Source organism: Dendrobates tinctorius, unplaced genomic scaffold, assembly GCF_039654945.1.
Source record: "Dendrobates tinctorius isolate UK_male_01 unplaced genomic scaffold, ASM3965494v1 ptg000054l, whole genome shotgun sequence".
Lineage (NCBI taxonomy): Eukaryota > Metazoa > Chordata > Amphibia > Anura > Dendrobatidae > Dendrobates > Dendrobates tinctorius.
In genome coordinates, this window is record NW_027361722.1 from 5783888 (window position 1) to 5801752 (window position 17865).

Genomic DNA, 17865 nt, shown 5'->3' on the forward strand with positions numbered 1-17865 from the left:
CCCTGACTAAGAACCCAATAACTCATAATAATGCACAATTCCACCTGTTCTGTGGATGGTAATGATACGTCCAATGATAGTCCCATAAGGCTCAGTCCCCACGACCAGCATTTACTGCTGTGTATATAAAGCAGGGTACAACAGTTCCAGCAGAGTTGATGAGATGTACATGACTCTGATGCCCACTTTCCTGGCTTTTTATTTATCTCTGCAAAAATCGACCTACGGTGCCGTTTTTTGGAATCCACAGCATTGATTTCACTAACGTTTTATTTGCAAACTTTCCCCATAGTCTGGAATGAGATGCAGAATATCTGTAGAGAAAACCTGCCCGGCTATTTTGAGGGAATGTGCGGATTTGTGTGCAGATCCGCAGCGGTTTGGCCCTCTGGATCTGCTGCAGATTCTCATGCGGTGTACAGTACCATTTTAGCCTATACAAAACAAAAACCGCCGTGCACATGCTGCGGAAAATTCCGGGCGGAAACGCCGCGGTTTATTTTCCGCAGCATGTCAATTCTTTGTACGGATTCATTCTGCAGCGTTTTTACACCCATTCCATTATAGGAATCCGCAGGTGTAAAAACGCAGGAGAAATCCGCACAAAATCTGCAGAAAATCCGCACAGGAATCCGCAACGTGTGCACACACCCTTAGTGGGTTTCTGCAGCTTTAAACAATGTAAAAAAAGAATGTAATCTGACACATGACCCGATCAATAAAGTTTTATCAATGCCAAGTATCATCAAAAGGGAGGTTGCCAAAGCAAAGTAGTTTATATAAAACATGACGCACCAAAAAAAGACAAAAGTGCAGCTGGAAAAAAAACACAATAAAAACAGACGTAAAGAAAAGCCTAGGTAAGAATGGAATAAAAAAAACAAGTAGCCTAAATCGGCTAATGATGCAGAAATAACGACAAAACCAAAATACATGAAAATTTCCAATTATGAGATTAGACACTAGATAGAAAAATGACAGAAAGGATAATAGGTAATTAATAGATAGATACATAGATAGATACATAGATAGATAATGGATACATAGATAAATACTAGACAGATACTAGATTGATAATAGACAGATAATAGAAAATGGATATATAGATAATAGATAATGGATAGATAATAGATAAATGGATGATAGGTAGATAGATAGAAAGATAGATAATAGATAGATAGATGATAGACAGATAATAGATAGATAGATATTAGTCAATGGATAGATAATAGATAAATGGATGATGGATAATAGATAGATGATAGATAGATAATAGATATAATATATAAATTATAGATAAAGAGAGATAATAGGTATTTGATTGATAGATCGATATGAGAAATATAGATCATAGATAAATTCTGTAGAACTTAAATACACGGATAATAAGGGAAATGGTTAAGAGAAAATACCGTAAATGAAATAATAAAGTACAACGTTTGCACATTTGGGTCCAGTGTCCTCTGGGATTAGACCGTCATTTTTGTCCTATACCATCCGATGTTATCGTTATTGTCATCGTTACACATTAGCTTTATGACATCGGCTCCGTTCTATGTATCTGGGTGTGAAAGGCCCCAATGTAACGTAACAGTTTACTGCACAGCGGTGATTGGAGCGAGCTCTGACTTAACTGTTCTTTCCAAAAAAAAATGCAAAACCCGGTCCCAGGAACTGTAGAAAAATTCTATATCTATTTTGTGCCTTCCTTGTCTTTTACACTATGTCGCAGGACTATAAGCCACAATTTCCTACAAACATGGGGGGGGGGGGGCGCTAATTGGACATCACTGTATTATATGCAGCCCATAATGGCAAATGGGTTAAAAATCTGTTCCTTTCACTCTGGGACACTAAGATTTAAGGAGTACGTGTTATTGAGTGCATTGTGCAAAATAAAAAAAAAAAAATGAAAGAACAATTACAGAGAGAAAAAAAAAAATTAAATTTAGAAATATATAGTGAAATTAAAAAAACAGTTTAATTTAGCAAAAAAAAAAAATATAATAAAAAAGGTCAAAAACGTAATCTAAAAGTAAAGTAAAAAAAAAACCTTTTCAGGTGAAGCCGTTACGAGTAACTGAAGCTAATTAGCAGGAGAAAAAAAAAAATGTTTTGCAGAAGAGTCTTGATGGAAAAGGTAGAGAGGAGCCAGTGAGCTGCAGAAAGCGGCTCGGTCTTGGCACGTAATTCTTTTATTTCAGCCCTGGAACTTGAAGATAAACAATAAAAAAAAAACAGGAGAAAATAATTCTTGTGTGCCGTGCTGGTAATGTATAACTTTTAATGCAGTCATGTGGATACACGATGCCAGTCACACTGTTTGATATCTTACTGCCAATTTATATATATCCTCTAGACCAACGGGCACGAGCTTCCCCCACATCCAGTACGAAAGGTCAGAAAGGAAAAGCTGAATTAGCTACATAGATACAGATTGTAACAAAATAGACATGGCCATCAAGATCAACCCGAGGACGGGAGAGGAAAAAAATATATAAGATTTTTCAATATATATATTATATATATTTTATTTTTATTTTTTTTCCCGTCCATCCGCAAGGTCTACAGCTCGGTTCAATGATGAAGGCTTTATTAATATCCTAAATGGATTTATTCTATTAACTCTGTGGGTCTGAGGCCCGACTTCCTATCAGTGACCTCCCACCGTCCCCAAAAACTTCCCATTTCCATCCAATATGTATTTTTAGGCAAGATCTCGTCTATGATGAGACACATGGGGAATAGCCAAATGTAGCCAAAATTGAGTAGGCCCCAATATTTCTAAATAGTTTAAAAACAAATGAAAACAAGTAAAAATAAAATTATAATGAAAAAGCACAGATATAAAAGAACAAAATTAATTACCGATGATGATAATTGATTGTAAAAACATGGGTGTGTTAATTATAATTAAGTAAGGAGGGGGGGGGTGCACACTAACTTGTTATGGGGCGGGGTTCCAAAATTGTCCTCTCTCTTTAAATATGCAAAATAGCGGTTAGGATTATTTCTGATTGACGTCTTTAATGATCAGGCTCGATGTTTATCCCCCATATATATGAAACGTTCCATGAATTACACATGAACATCTCAAGGTCATCACAGATGCAAAAGTAATAACATTAACTTATAATGCTATTTTGGTGGCATGGTATCACTGGTCCAGACGCCGCTGTTACATGGGTCCTCCGGATATAGGTAATATTTCTTATTTTGCACAGTAACCAGGCTGTTTTGCCATTCAGCCTTTTCCCTAAGCATGGGATCACATTTTTTAGTGATTATTTATTTTTTTTCTGCAAATTTAAGCCAAAAGAAAATGCAAAGTACGGAGCAAGCGGCAGTGACCCTCTTAATAACTGCAGAGAGCATTTCTCCATGTCCATCTTATTTACATACATAATGTACCTTATTGCCTGGACAGTTTGTGACTCAAAAGTCGGGCAAAAAAAATAAATAAAATATAAATAAAAAAATGATAGAAAAAAAAAAAAAAACAACTTTAAAATTAAAAAAAAAAAAAAAAATTGACACTTTCTAAGACAAATAAAAATAAATACATTTGCAAAATAAGTAACGTGCAAACACCTCATCATGTCAGGGACAAGGGGTGACGGTATCCAGGTGCTAGCTCTAATATCAAAGCTGAGCGTCTATATCTGTTGGATAACCCCCCCCCCAGGGGGGAAAAAAAAATAAAAAGTCCAAGAAGTGGTAATAATGATAGTAGTAAACAACTAAGGTACAACTGATATTGCACTACATCAGTCGTGAGAGCAAAAGGCCTAAAGACCCACCTCCTCCCTCTCCTAAAAAAAAAGACCACAATACTGACAGTAACAATGGCTTCCAAAGAGGGAGACATCATCCGAATTTTTTTATTTTAAGACAATCACCCCCCCCCCAAAAAAAAAAAAAAAAAGCTTATTGAATTTCCTAAACTCTTGATGTAACAGTGAGTCTGACTGTCCGTGCTCATTTCTGTAACAAGCAAAGCAACAGTTTTACTCGTGGAGAAAGAGAATCTGAGAGGAGGCAGATTATGCACACGCACAGAAAAGCTTGTTTCCAGCAGATCTCTTTCCCCCTGCTGCAAAACTGACACAACTCAGCCGAAAAAAAAAAGCCTTCCAAACAATGGCCCAAGGCCCAGGAAAACACGCAAGAATATTTTAGGACATTTTGGGATTTTTCCCCCACCCCCCTTTTTTTTGTTTATTATTATGATTTTTTTTTTTTTTTTTACAATGTGCATTATTTTATTTGTCCTTAAATACAAAATGGCTCTAGACAGTAAAAAAAAAAAAATATGTCTCGGGCAAGGGGACAATGACACACACCCCACCTCCTCCTCCTCCGAGGCGGACACACCTAACAGCAGACCCTCTTCCTCCAAAGACACTACCTGTTACAAAGTTTCATATTTACAATGAGGAACGTGGGCTACAAAACTTGAGACGCACAATTCTGCATCTTTTTTTTTTTGTTGTTGTAGTTCTTCCGTCCATTTTCAAAAAGTAAACAAGGAAAAAAAAAGAAGGAAAAAAAAAAGAGGGAAGAAGATATGCAATCCCAGCACAGGTCCAAAATAAATAAGAAATAGAAAAACAGAAGAGAAAAATTCAGTCTAAAGTTTATCGTACAACAACCTGCTGCAGGAGCATTTTTCTTTTCCCACTAATCTTTTATTTTTGCCAACTTTTCTCACAGTAGAGATAAACATCGAAGAAACAATATTATATATATACACACACACATACAAAACATAATGCTAAACACTCAGTAAATATATCTGCATGACATCTCAAAGAAGCACAGAATCGAGAATTCTTTAAAAACAGAGAAAGAGACAGACTGAAAAGATACAGGAGAGAGAGAGAGTTTTTAACGAGTGGTCGATACTAATTTCATTAGAAAGAGGAAATTAAAAAAAAAATAATAATAAGGGGGGGGGGGGTAAAATAAAGTAAAAAAAAAAAAATGAAAAGAAAAAAGGACGAGAGTCCGAGGAGCAGTCACACCCATAAATACACAAATAACTGTTGAGGAGGGATTAAAATAAAAGCTTTTTGGTGCTAGGCCATGAAACATGTTGTTGAGCAATGCTCGGAGGACTGGAACTTGCTCGATACATTTTGGGGAGAAAAAAAATGGAAACAAAATAATTAACAAATTGTAAATAAATCTCGAAAAGAGAAACAGACAAACAAAAATAAATTTAAAAAAAAATACAAAAAAAAAAAAAAAAAAGCAATAAAAGAATCGGATACATTTTGCTTGTTTGTTTTTTTTTTTTGTTTCTCTTAAAGTTAACTGGCCTACCTTGTCCCCCAGAGCTGAGTTTGTCTTCTTATAATCGGAGTCTCCCTGGAACTACAGTGTGAGTGGTAATGACTGCCTGCCTGTCTAATGAGTCCATTTTTCCTGCGCTTGATGTTGTGTATATACACACACTGCAACCTACCTTACAAACCACAGAGACGAGAGAGGAGAGAGAGAGGGAAAGAGGGAGAGGGAGAGAGAGAGAAAGAGCCAGCGAGAGTATGTGTGTGTGATAGAGGGAGAAAGACACAGACAATGCCCTCCTACCAGACAGCAGACAGCCCTCCTTCCTCTATCTAGCGAGCAAAATACTCACTCGCCTACTGCAGCAACAGGTTCACCACTGCTTGCCTAACACCGGGAGAGATAGCAGCCAAAAGGACCAGGGACACAGACAGTTAGGAAGGAGCAGCTCCACCTTCCCTCCCCTGCTCTAGCATTGTTTTTTTCCCCAGCACTGATTATATATTAATGTTGCTCGTTTTGTCGGAGGTTGTGCAGCCCTATTCAGTCACAAAAATGGTGACATGAATAATTGCTTCCCTAATATTTTTTTTTTATTTTTAATTTCTTTTTTTTTAAGCTGCACGGTCGTCATTTTGGCTGCAAAGAAAAAAACACAAGCACAAAAATCTAAGAAGAGAATTTTTATCAATGCATATAAAAAAAAACAAATAAAAATTCTTGTTAAATCTCCAGCCCGGTCCGTCCTTGGCGCCTGCCTCTACAGTTATAGCAGTATGCAGTACTTATGTCCAAACAGGTGCATTGCATATAGTACATAGTGTTACCAGGACGGAAATAAATGATACACGGGAACCTTCGCCCAATTAAAACTCCGGCCAAGGTTATTTTCAATGGAGGGACCGCCGGCGCAAACACACACAAAAAAATCAAAAATAATTATAAAAAAAAAAAAAAAAAAAGCAAATGCAATGGAATTAAATCCTTTACGGAAATGTAGGGAAACTTTAAAAGAAAGTTATTTTTACTTTTTTTTCAGGCCATATATTTAGAAACCTGCCTGCAAATACTGCGGGTATACAAAGCAAAGACTGGAATTTAGAGCTGCAAAGGGTTAGATCACACAAAAAAAAAGTGTTTAACAAAGTAATAAGATACAAAAAATATATACAAGAATTACAAAACATGCAAAAAAAAATAAAAAATAATATTTATGCAAAATGTAAAATAACAAGTTCCCCCCTCTTCCCAGATCACATCGTCCTGTTCTTATAAAAGGGGGAAAAGGACAAATGCAAAATAAAATAACAATAAAAGCAGCCAAAACTTCTCTAGTGTGTGCATACTCTGTGGTGCTGGAAATCTGCAGGGCTGAGATGACTTACAAGGTGCCGTAGCTTCCCCTCATCTTGCAGCAAATTATACCTGAGACATATTTATTAAAGAGACATTGCACTAAATCACGGCAATCAAAATTGAGTTATGCTTAATTACTGCGCGCTGCTATTTATTTTCATCACAGCATTAGCAACACCTATTTTTTCTTTACTGACATTTTTTTTTTCCTAGAAGATAAATTTGCTACAATAAAAGAAAAACGCAGATGACTCTGTACTGTAAATAGCAATTACCGTATATAATGTATATATATTTGTATATGACAAATGTAATGTCCGGTTTCCTGTTCTTTATTTATAATCTAATAATAAAAATATTCCCGAACCACGTTGTATCGTCACAGTTCTTAACAACTTCACGTCATCTTCTAAAATAGTCCTATAATAAAAATAATAATAAAAACCAATGTGGGATGGTAGCGAGGGAGTAGGTAATATCTACTGGGGGTGCGGAGGTTGCAGTCGCACCCGAGGGCAGGTACCCGGCATTATCACTGGCACATGGGCACATGGTACCTGGGGTTCTGATACAGATTTTATGTTGGGGCCCATGTGCCCGCACCCGGGGGCAGGTACCTGGCATTATCACTGGCACATGGGCACATGGTACCTGGGGTTCTGATACAGATTTTATGTTTGGGTCCATGTGCCCGCACCCGGGGCAGGTACCCGGCATTATCACTGGCACATGGGCACATGGTACCTGGGGTTCTGATACAGATTTTATGTTGGGGCCCATGTGCCCGCACCCGGGGCAGGTACCCGGCATTATCACTGGCACATGGGCACATGGTACCTGGGGTTCTGATACAGATTTTATGTTGGGCCCATGTGCCCGCACCCGGGGGCAGGTACCTGGCATTATCACTGGCACATGGGCACATGGTACCTGGGGTTCTGATACAGATTTTATGTTGGGGCCCATGTGCCCGCACCCGGGGGCAGGTACCCGGCATTATCACTGGCACATGGGCACATGGTACCTGGGGTTCTGATACAGATTTTATGTTGGGGCCCATGTGCCCGCACCCGGGGCAGGTACCCGGCATTATCACTGGCACATGGGCACATGGGGTTCTGATACAGATTTTATGTTTGGGTCCATGTGCCCGCACCCGGGGCAGGTACTCGGCATTATCACTGACACATGGGCACATGGTACCTGGGGTTCTGATACAGATTTTATGTTGGGGCCCATGTGCCCGCACCCGGGGCAGGTACCCGGCATTATCACTGGCACATGGGCACATGGTACCTGGGGTTCTGATACAGATTTTATGTTGGGGCCCATGTGCCCGCACCCGGGGGCAGGTACCCGGCATTATCACTGGCACATGGGCACATGGTACCTGGGGTTCTGATACAGATTTTATGTTGGGGCCCATGTGCCCGCACCCGGGGCAGGTACCCGGCATTATCACTGGCACATGGGCACATGGTACCTGGGGTTCTGATACAGATTTTATGTTGGGGCCCATGTGCCCGCACCCGGGGGCAGGTACCCGGCATTATCACTGACACATGGGCACATGGTACCTGGGGTTCTGATACAGATTTTATGATGGGGCCCATGTGCCCGCACCCGGGGCAGGTACCCGGCATTATCACTGGCACATGGGCACATGGTACCTGGGGTTCTGATACAGATTTTATGTTGGGGCCCATGTGCCCGCACCCGGGGGCAGGTACCCGGCATTATCACTGACACATGGGCACATGGTACCTGGGGTTCTGATACAGATTTTATGTTGGGGCCCATGTGCCCGCACCCGGGGCAGGTACCCGGCATTATCACTGGCACATGGGCACATGGTACCTGGGGTTCTGATACAGATTTTATGTTGGGGCCCATGTGCCCGCACCCGGGGGCGGGTACCCGGCATTATCACTGGCACATGGGCACATGGTACCTGTGGTTCCGATACAGATTTTATGTTGGGGCCCATGTGCCCAAAGCAAAACCTCTAATCTTCGATAGCCACAAAACGTTGGAAGAAACATTTAGTACAAGTTTCACTTGATGCCAATTTGTCATACAAAATATGAAAATAAAGTTATGTATTTTTTGCCAATTTTTTTTAACCCTTTGATCACTAGCTCTTTCAATAAAGACACATCCCAATATACTGGTAGCACCAGATAGATATAACGAGTGTCGGAAAACTTGAGTGCATGCGAGTCGTGAATGCAGCCGTGTGTGAATGTAGCCTAATGGATTTAGAAATCTGCATCCGACACGCGTACACCCATGGACTCGCACATTTACCCAATGAAATGCTACTGCAAATGGTCAATAGAAAATCCCAAAAATTCTAAAAACACCCCATCTTGCTTTTTGGGGGGGGCATTTTTGGGGTAATTATTTTTGGAGGGATTTTTCACAGGTCCTAAAAGAAATAGCAGAAAATAAGCAAAAAAATAAAGCAAAACTGCAACCAAAAATGCTTGCAAAAAAGTGATTAAAAAACTAAGAAACAGATGTCGTGCCCTTAAAGTAGGAGACGACAGCTCAACAGACCAATTGGAGAAGAGAAGCAAGACGCGCACCAAATGCCGAGGCTGGAGCATCTATAACAGCACGTCAACCCAGAAGTGGATGATGGCGGGAAGCTGAGGACTACAACCACCGGTGAATATCTGCCAGATGGGGGCAGAGGTTCACAGATCTAACTACATGATGAGGAGCAGAGGGCCAACATATCAAACCGAAACACCAGTGACTGGGGAGAGGTGGATGACTGACAGCAAAACAAGGCAACGTCTGTAATTACTAGAAATACAGAGCAAAAACATGAAGAAATCCCACTGCAAACACGAGATTTACAACCATCATGTGGGCAAAAGTCAAAAACTTAACACAGGAACAATAAGTTGGGATTTGGACCAAAAATTTGCATTTACAAATTGGTGTCTACAGATTTGTTCCCAAAGAACAAAATTAAGTAAAAGTAAAATTATGTGGATAAAAATGAACCCGATCATTTGTGATGTAAAGAATTTAAAAGGTCTTGTCATACAGACTACGGTATATAGAGAAGGGTTCTTCACCCAGGACCCCCTCTGCGTGCCAGGACACATCCATCCACACAGTAGATGGACAGACTGTCATGTCAGTGCCCAGCAGGTACCGCATCACGGATGATATCTCTACATGTGGATTCCACTGGCAGAGATCAGAAACTGGGAAGAGGCTAAATCTGCCGTAAACAGCGGCCTTCTCTCCCTTTCTCTTTTTATTTTCAATAGTTGTCTTTTTGAGCTTGGATCACTAATGCCATATTACGTAAGGTTCGGAGCGGACGGAGACAGACGAGGCCCCTAAAAGAACAATATAGGGGCCATTTGCAATTCAACCGCTCATCACAAAGCACAATTCCCACCTGCTTTGCAAATGGAAGAGGGGACCCCTTACCAATAGTATCTCCATCCCTGGATTACTTTTGCACCTGAATGGAATGTGATGGACGTGGCTGATTCGGCATCCGTTGGCCAATTGGCAAATATCATTGTAATTATCAGGACAAGTACACGGTACATGCCGAGGCGTGCAGGAGTCGGGGTAAGCAGCCGGCGGACGCCCCAAGAGCGGCGGCTATCACGTCCTCATGTGGATTACCTCTGTATTATAGTCTACCATGAATATTATTGCATATTATTATATATATATATATTTTAAAGAAAACTTTTTAAAAATGCATACTTTACAAATTGGTAAAAACAAACAAAAAAAAATATAATTGGTAATGTTTAAAACATCATGACCAGGAGAGTGAGGAAAGGAGTGGGCAGGTGCTGATGACGGCCGTTTCGCTCTTGTGGCGCTTCTACGGGTCAAGCGCGAATCGGTCGTTGTCAACACCTGCACACTCCTTTCCTCATTCTCCCAGTCATCATGTTTTAAACATTACCAACAAAGAGTGGAACTTTTAAAGATAGGTGAGTGTTACCCATATACTTCTTTCCTTCCAGTTGGATTTATGATGCTGTGGCTTTCTGGGTGAGCACCCAAAGTCTTGAGGTAAAGGCTGCAGTATTTTATTACAACGATATAACAGATTGTCAGCAGTATTGGCGGTGCTGTCCTCTTTTTTTCTTTGGAAGTATGGATAAATATATACTGTATATTATTTTTTTGTTTGTTTGTTTTTACCAATTTGTAAAGTATGCATTTTTAAAAAGTTTCCTTTAAAAAAAACCAACGGTATTTATAATATATGATTGCACCAAGAATCACACTTTATTATAGTTTGTATCAATATTACATATTAAAATTACAAATTTAATTTCCCACACAAATTTAGAAATGAAAATAAATATATTGGCCGACTTTAAGAAATGTACTGTGGGTAATTAAAAAAAAAAAGAAAAAAGAAAAAAAAAAGATATGAGGTGTGAGGTGCAAAGGAGCCGTCTGGTTCAGGAAACTAATTTTCCTATACGGCATTAAGGAATTCATAGTTATAATCCGGGTCACCTATTCAACTTAAACAGATGGGAGGAGCGGACACTACTGTGCTTTACACAGGTAATTGAGACCGTTTCATTGGGCGCCATGTAATACTTAATTTACCCTGAGGAGGCGCTGCAGGAAAACTCAACACTCGCTGTCAAGTTTTTGCGGAGATTTTACCTGAATGTCGGTGATCCCAGAAGCCAAATGCCCTGAGCTTTTAGGTCAAGGACTCTTGTGGCGTAATAGATGAATTTTTCGTCCGTGCTCATCTCTGCCCTATTCTCACTAAGCTCCACCCACTTTCCACAAGTAGGAGGGGCTGTCCAAAAGTCACAACATTTATTCCCCAAACTGCACAAAAATTTTGTGACTTTTTAAAGAATTTTGCGCCAGAATTCAGGGCGAATTGCTTGATAACCGATGAATAAAAACACTTTGGAAATCTTGCGACTTTTTTTTTTTTTTTTAGAAAGGTGGACGTTGGTTTTTGGGAAGATGGCGTGGCCAAGACCGGCTGAAAAAATAATTATTTACAGCACAAAAGTCACATAAATTAATGAAAGGAATCGATCGCAGAACATTTTTCATGGTGGCGCAGGCTCAGTAAGAGGCGCAGGCGTCTCATCAGTGGCTCTTCCCTCTTCATAAATCAGGTGCATAATCCTCAACCACGTTCTTCACCGAGACTCGTGTAAAAAACGTCAGCATCAATGAACCAGGGCCAAAATATAATCATACATCAATAATGCTGCACAGGTAAAAGAGTAAGGCTTCAAAACCAGACTCCTTCCCAGAAAACGCGCGTTTTATTTCTGCGCGTTTACCATGTTTTTTTGCGCAAAAACCGCGTGTTTTGATGCTTTTTTTCCCGCGCGTCTTCTGCTAAAAATGCTGACTTTTCTGCAGAAGAGCATGCTGCGTTTTTTTTACCACAAAGTGTTTTTTTCGCGGAAAAAAAACTCATCACTGTGCACAAAAAGTGCGGAATTCATTTAAAATGAATGTGATGCTTCTTCTATGCGTTTTTGAAGCGTTTTGACAGGGACAAACGCTTCAAAAACGCTAAAAAAAGCTTACGTGGGCAAAACCTCCCAAATAATGACCCCCCCCCCCAACCATCACTTGCACTTTCTAAGTCATTTCTTTTTGCTCGTCTATTTATCTTGCACTGATAGATTTTGCACAAAATCCATCCAAAATAGGAAGAGGTTTTTGAGGGGTTTTTTTTGCACCTTTTAGGTCATGTGCATTTTTTTTTTCTACAGGCAAAACCTGCTCATTCCTCAGTGAAAAAGCTGAGCAAATGCCTTAGGTTTTTGCACCAAAAACGCAGCAAAGCCTGACACCTGCGGGGTTTTTTTTGCTGCGTGTTTACACTTACTCATTGTTTTCTATGGGTGAGAAAACGCTGAAAAAAAAGCTGAAAAAAAAAACCGCTCAAAGAAATGACGGTTTAAGAAAAAAAAAAACAGCAGTTTTCCAAATCAGTCAGGAAAAAAAAAAAAAAGCAATGTGTGTGCGTGAGATTTCTGAAACCTCACAGCTTTTTTTCTGGTATTGTAAAATGCAGCTGAAAATTTGCATTAAAAAAACGCAGCAAAAATGCAACGTGTGAAAATACATTTCCAAGATTAGGAATATTTGGTAGGATTTTGTCGCTGGGGACTTTCTGCAACATTTATGTGCCCGTTACTTTACTTATGTTTTTTCCATGCATTTTTATTGGTTTTTGCGCCTCTTTTTAACTCGTCATACTTTAAAATAAAGCTGCGATGGTTCTGATACTTCTTGGTATTTGGCATTGGAAAAACCTTTACTGACACAAATTTCCGCATCCAATGCAAGTCTATGAGGAAAATCTGCACACAAAGCTCAGCGCACCCACAAGAGAAACTGACAAGTTGTGGATACGAAACAAGGACCGCGGGTCACTTTACGAGGTGTAAAAAAAAAAAAAAGAAAAAAAAAGTACAGTGGGCCGGAGATTTCTATAAATCCCATCCGCTTTGCTGGAACGGTAGAAGCAGTGTCAATAAATGAGTCACTAAAAAACCCCATTGTGGGAGCACGACCTCAGTGTTGCACGTCCGATTCTGGACTGCACCAGGGTACTGGAGTACAACTGCAGCAATATATTGTAACAAGTCACAAATTAGGAATTAGGATAAGAAATACTGTAGGGATAGCCAAAACTATGGGCATAAAAACCACGGCCGGGTGGAAATGAAACGAAACATTTTTACTCCATGAAATAAAAAAATGCAAATAAAATTACAACGTCGGAATTCTAGTTTATCCCATATTCATCCCCTCCCCCACCCCAAAAAATTATAAAATATACAATAGATAAAATGTAACCTGAAATTATGCAATTAAGAAAATAAACTCATCTTGATCTCCAACCACAAAAAAGAAAACCTAAAACAGAAAACAGAAATTTCCCTCCTGCCAGAACGTTATGTTGGTATCCCACCATTACTTGCATGGGGAAGACAATCATTCCTATTGGCTGCTCTGCTGTGCAGAGAGGATCACTTGACTGAGCATGTGCGACCGGCGCACTCTGCTCATTAGGTGGACGTGCACGTTGCTATGCATTATGGACACCAGGTGGCGCCATATTATACTATATATAGGTAAATAAAGGCAATTAAACACTTTTTTTTTCTATAAATCCCATCCATACACTGGAACTATAAACTCGCCAAAAACTCAACTTTAAAGGCCCAAAAGAACTGCATCGTTGAAGATCTAAGCGCCTCATTTATTTTCCCAGTCTCACAATTGGGCCACGTTCAAACATTCTGTATTTGGTGGGTATTTTACATCAGTATTTATAACCCAAAATCAGGACTGGAACAATCAGAGGAAAAAGTCTAATAGAAACACGTCACCACTTCTGTATTTACCACCCCCCTGGTTTTGGCTACAAATACTGATGTGAATACTGAACCCAATACTGAATGTGGCCTTAAAGACATATTCTGGCTCCGCCCACTACTGCATTGGGAGGTGAATGGCAATGGTGATGTCACATCTACCAGTACCTGCTGCGGTGCGCCTACAATCTGCCGGTATCGTGCACCCGCCTAATATACCGGAGAGTTGTGCGATACCCGACGATAGTGCCCCAGCAATCATCCGCTGGCCTCGTTCACCTTTCAACATGGCAAAGAACAGAGCCGGAGTGACCCTTTATATTCTCCACTGATAATAGAAATGCTATTAACAAAAACGGAATTGCCAATTACATGCAGGGAATGAATATACAACACATGAAGTCTGACGTGTGACTACAAAATAATGATTTCTCACTTCAGAGAACATTCAGTTCCTTCACGGGTCCGCCCAAAAACACTCACACATTATAGAGGACCCTGGGAGGCTCCATGCCGGTTACTGAACCAGGCATCTAAATGTAAGAAAAAAACTTATCTGACAACATTAATATCACTGAAACTTTAAAGTTGTAGAGGCTGGATACAATCGGACATTATTGCCATGTCGTGAAGACGGTGTTCTCGCTCGGTCTTACATAATGGCGCGTCAGACGTCTCGTGGGAACAGTGTCCGCAGAGGACGCATGCTCGCTCTTTGAAGTCGGGACCAAGTTCTGGAGAGAAAAGTTTCTCGTCACCGTAAAGCTATGAAGGGTGTGGGTGGGGTCCAAGTACGCTGTGACGCTGATCCTCCGAGGGGCGCGGTGGTGTTCTGTAGAGAAGATGGAGCTTTTTGGCCACCACAAAGCATACCAATGTCAGCGTAGAAATATCACGTCTTCTCACTTCCATCCTATGGGGCTGCTAAATATCACGACTACGTAAAGGAGGAGTCCAGACATCGTGTTCCATGGTCTGTTTACGGCCAGAGATTTCTGGACCAGTCCTGGGTCTCCTGACCTGAACTCAAGAGAGCGACAGCAGCGTCCTCCGTAGCAAAAAGTATCTTCTTTTTTACTAACACATCATATAATACAGGGAGAAAGAAATGTTTCGACCTTACAGGATAGGTAGGTCTTAGTGATGAGCGAACATGCTTGGATAAGGTGTTATGCTCGTGCGCTGACTGAGTGTCTTCAGCATGCTCGAAAAATATGTTTGAGTCCCTGCGGCTGCATGTCTCACAGATGCAGGGATTACCTGTTTGTTAGGCAATCAATGCATATGTTGCGACTGTCGAACAGCTGCGAGACATGCAGAGATGGGGACTAATTTTCGAGCACACCCAAGAAACTCATCAGACGAGCATGGTCTGAGAACACCATATCCGAGCACGTTCGATCATCGCTAGCCTTGGATTTTATGGAGGATTGGGATCACCCTCTTTTTGGATGACTTATACCCACTACCTACATATCAATTTATTGGTGGCGAGATGCTACCCTACACTTGCTCTGTTTCTGACCTGAACCTAAGAGCCTCATAGGCATATACAGAGCCTTGAAATAGTACGAGCTGTGCATAATGTACTGGTCACTACAGCGTACTGGTCACTACAACAGCAGTTTGCAGTTTTCACTCAACAACATCCACTGCAGCTTGTTTCTGGAGAACACCCATGGAGTCAAAATCATCACTACATCTGTAGATAAGTTCCCAAAAGGTTATAATTTCCAAAATTGGGCCATTGAGGGAGGATTCTGCTTTTTCTAGAACTTAGGGGCTCTTTATACGGAATCCACAAACTAGTCTAGGAAAATCTGCACTCCAGGAGGCAAATGGCTCTCCGTCCCTCCAGAGTCTCTCTATATGGCAAAGTAGTACTTTACAATCACATATGGGGTATTCCTACATTCAGCAAAAATTGTAGGACAAATAATTCTGCTGCCATTTCCCAGTGTGAAAATGTAAAACTTGGGACTAACATACAGTCTTGGTGGTAAAAGTGTAAATTATTTTTTCTTCACAGCCCATTGGTATAAAAGTCTGTGACACAGCCTGTGGTGTCAATATAATCACAGCACCCCTAGGTGAATTCATTTAATAGGTAACATGATGTCAAGCATGGGGGGGTGGTTCTGCTGTTCTGGCACCGCAAGGGCTCTACCAATATAACATGGCACCCAAACAAGTGCAGCAAAATCTGCACTGTACTATGGCCCTACGTCCCTTCTGAGCTTTGCACTGTGCCTCAAAAGTAGTTTTTGACCAAATATTGGATATCTGTGAACTCAGGAGAAATTGCACAACAAACTTTGGGGTCAATTTTCTCCTTTTGCCCTTGTGAAAATGAAAAATTTGTAGCTACAAAATATTTTTGTCGGAAAAATTAGATTTTTTTTATTTTCACGGCATAACATTATAAACTTAGGTGAAGCACCTGGGGGTTCAAGGTGCTCAATACAAATCTAGATAAGGTCCCAAAGGGGTCTAGTTTCCAAAATGGTGTCACTTCTGAGGGGTTTCCACTGTTAAGTCACATCAGGAGCTCTCCAAACGCGACATGGCAACCGCTAATTATTCCATCAAATTTTGCATTCATAAAGTCAAATGGCGCTCCTTCCCTTCCAAGCCCTGCCGTGCGCCCAAACTGTAGATTTCCCCCACATATGAGGGTATCGGCATACTCAGGAGAAATTTCACAACAAATTGTATGGAGCAATTTCCCCTGTTACCCTTATGAAAATGCAAAATATGGAGCGAAAAAAGATTTATTTAGGAAAAATGATTTTTTTATTTCCATGGCTCAACGCTATAAACTTCTGTGAAGCACCTGTGGGTTCAAGATGCTTAATATACATCTAGATAAGTTCCCTAAGGGGTCTAGTTTCCAAAATGGTGTGACTTGTGGGGGGTTTCCACTGTTTAGGCACATCAGGGGCTCTCCAAACGCAACATGGCAACCGCTAATCATTCCTGCATATTTTACAGTACATTCAAAAAGTGAAATGGCGCTCCTTCCCTTCCAAGACCTGCTGTGCACCCAAACAGTAGATTTCCCCCACACATGGGGTATCGGCATGCTCAGGGGAAATTGCACAACAAAATGTATGGTCCATTTTTTCCTGTTCCCCTTGCTAAAATAAAAAAAATTATGTCTAAATGAAAATTTTTGTGAAGGAAAAGTAAATGTTTATTTTTTCCTTCCACATTCCAAAAATTCCTGTGAAGCACCTGAAGGGTTAAAAAAATTTCTTGAATGTGGTTTTGAGTACTTTGAGGGGTTCAGTTTTTAGAATGGTGTCATTTTTGTTTATTTCTGTCATATAGACCCCTCAAAGTGACTTCAAATGTGATGTGATCCCTAAAAAAAATTATGCTTCCAAAATTGTGCTGCTGTAAAGTAGACATGTGGGAAATGTGGGAAATGTTATTTATTATTTTGTGCGATATGGTATGGGCATAAAAAAGTTTGAAAATTGCAAAATTTTCACCAAATGTATTTATTTTTTTTACACATAAACGCAAATCATATCAAAGAAAATTTACCACTATCATAAAGAACAATATGTCACGAGAAAACAATCTCAGAGTCAGTGGCATCCATTGAAGCGTTCCAGAGTTATTACCTCATAAAGTGACAGTGGCCAGAAATGTAAAAATTGGCCTGGTTATTCTCGCAAGACTGATAGAGGAGTGGATAATTATGATGCGAATTCTATAACCACTTTTTCTGTGCAGAATTCTCAGATTCGTAACATATTGGAAAAGCACTGGAAAATTGTTTTAAATTATCCAGATCTGAATAAAGTGGTGGATCAGAAGCCGGGGTTGATTTTTAGGAGGG

General features: G+C 40.3%; 1 protein-coding gene across 9 annotated transcripts in view; it reads right to left on the minus strand.

Annotated features, from left to right (window-relative positions):
- Positions 1-17865, minus strand: part of ZBTB20 (zinc finger and BTB domain containing 20) — a 1106032-nt gene that overhangs the window by 1005543 nt on the left and 82624 nt on the right. For 3 of the 9 annotated variants that reach the window (XR_012232516.1, XR_012232517.1, XR_012232518.1), the window contains exon 1: positions 5326-5635. The exons of 1 other annotated variant lie outside the window; for it this stretch is intronic. The gene's annotated coding sequence lies outside the window, so the exon portion shown is untranslated. 5 more of the 9 variants (XM_073577069.1, XM_073577068.1, XM_073577070.1 and 2 more) reach the window with 4 other exon arrangements.